General features: G+C 37.7%; 1 pseudogene; it reads left to right on the forward strand.

Annotated features, from left to right (window-relative positions):
• The first annotated feature begins 726 nt into the window (after positions 1-726).
• LOC106326607 lies at positions 727-2,163 on the forward strand (annotated as a pseudogene).
• Positions 2,164-2,471: the final 308 nt, after the last annotated feature.

Below are 2,471 nucleotides of genomic sequence, written 5' to 3' on the forward strand. Positions count from 1 at the left end.
CAGCAAACAACACTACGAACTATATAAATCACATTAGTAACACAGTTTAGTCCTTCATAAGTGGAGAACAATGCATACACAGTTCATCATCACAACTCTAACTCTATAACAATAAAAAATTTGAAAAACAATGATCAGCCCAAAACGCAAAATTCACGACTACAATAACCCTAGCAAATATTGAGATGAAACAAGAACTCTGTCCACAGCTCCGCGCTTGCGCAGGGCAATGCCCCTAGTTGAATAAATATAATGGTCCAAGCTAGACTATTTGTGAGTAGATAAAAAGTGTTTTTGTTTTAATAGTATTGATATTTATTTTAAGGACCTTATCTTATATCATACCAGAATTATGTGGCCTATTATATTGGTTAATTCATGTTTATCACAACCATGTGAAAGTGTTTTTGATTCGAAACTCAAGTTCATTGGAAGCCTTTTCTTTTTCTTTTTAGCGAGGCCCAATTTGATCAAACAATAAGATGATGAGGTTAAAGTGAAATCCGAATATCTAATATGCCAAAAAAAAAAACTTGAGGGAACAAAAAGATTGCATCCATAACAAAATAGGGGTTCTTATACTACTTAGTTCAAAAAGTGTCTACCATCGGATGAGTTCATTTTGTTGTCGTGAAGTTTCAGTCTTTCTTTTCTGGCTTTGGTTTAATTTGATAGCTTTGTTGCTTAGGGCTTCACGGTGAAATTGAGAAAGCTAGGGTTTTTCTAATGGACAGGATCAGTTTCTTGCCCGATGATTTTCTTTTGCAGATACTTTCACTGCTTCCTACAAAAGATGTCTTGACCACAAGTGTTTTGTCTAGACGATGGCGATATCTTTGGAAGTTGGTTCATAAACTCGAGTACACCTATTGCGACAGGAACGCTGACCATAGGAGATTTGTGAGTTTTGTGGACAGATCTTTGCTGTTAAGCACAGCTCAAGCACAGCTCCTGTCTTAGAGAGTTTGTAGTTCAATATCCGTAGGAAATGCAGCGACATAGATATCGGGTTTTGGATTAGAACTGCAGTGAAACGAGGTTTGCGTGAACTCAGTTTCGACTATTGGCCTCATAATACTATTAATGAGCCTAGCAAATTGCCTCAGAGTTTGTTTACTTGTGGAACACTCGTGGTACTTAAACTCACCGATGTATCGCTTGTGGATGTCACGTTCCCGGTTTGTTTTCAGCTCCTCAAGACATTGCAACTTAGTTGTGTGATTTACTTAGACGACGAAACTCCTCAAAAGCTTTTATCAAGCTGCAAAATTCTTCAAGAGTTGGACGTGAACCGAGTAAAGAATGACAATGTGACAGTATTTTCTATAAAAGTGCCTTCTTTACAAAAGCTAATCTTCGATGGAAAATGGGGTACTCATGACGGCATTTCTGAGTTTGTGATGAATGCTCCTTCTTTGAAGTTCCTAGAGATCAATGATTGCAGTAACGAATGTATGGTGGAGAAAATGCCGGAGCTCGTGGCTGCAAATCTTGAAGCTATCTATTGGAATACCGACAATATACTCAGTTCTTTCACATCAGTTAAACGTCTCTCGTTATGTTTAGCCGAAGAGGTCAAATTACTTTTAATTGAAAGTAGAAATAAAAAAGTGTAACAATTTACGTAGCTTTTTTAATAGTCGTTTGTGATATTATTGTAGTCTCCTTTTCCTACTCTGGTGAGATCTTCCACCAGCTTGTGGACTTGGAGTTTTGCACATGTGAAACGGAATAGGATTTACTTATGTATTTTCTCAAACATTCTCCGAAACTGCGAGCTCTCAAACTCAACGAGGTAAAGAAAACTTAACATTTACAACTTTTTGGGTTTTTGGCGATATCATCTCATAGTATATAATACTGGTTGGTTTATTGTATATTCAGAGATATGGTGGTATTTTTGTAGCACGAATAGATCATTGGGATGAGCCAAGTTCTATTCCTGAATCGTTGATGTTCAGTCTTGAAACTTTGGAGTGGACAACTTACAGAGGATGGCAGGTAGAGAAAGAACTCGCAACGTTTCTCTTGAAACATTCAAGGCGTCTAAAGACAGCGACTATCTCACCACAACCCACCAGTTTGGAGAATAAACATCGAATGCTCACGGAGTTGGCACTTTTGTCTAGAGGTTCGACGACATGCCAGCTTGTGTTTGGATGAAAGTCTGAAACCATCTCATTTTAAAAGCAGTTTGTTTGCATCTCTTAAACCATTTGCTCTGTTTATCTCATTTGTCTTCTCTATATTTCATAGTTAGAATGATTAGTCGACATTCACTGAGTTTTTTCTGAAGTTTTTTTTCTTCTTTTTGACTTGACATAGATATAGTTGCACCAATAATACAACAGTCAAAATGTCCAAGTGCTTAAGGACACGGATTTGAAATTTGTTGGGCTTCGCCCGCGCAGGTTTGAACCCTGCTTTGATGAAAGTTTTTTCTCGACAAGCCAAACAATGGGGACGGAAAG

This window comes from Brassica oleracea, chromosome C2, assembly GCF_000695525.1.
Source record: "Brassica oleracea var. oleracea cultivar TO1000 chromosome C2, BOL, whole genome shotgun sequence".
NCBI classification, from domain to species: Eukaryota; Viridiplantae; Streptophyta; class Magnoliopsida; order Brassicales; family Brassicaceae; genus Brassica; species Brassica oleracea.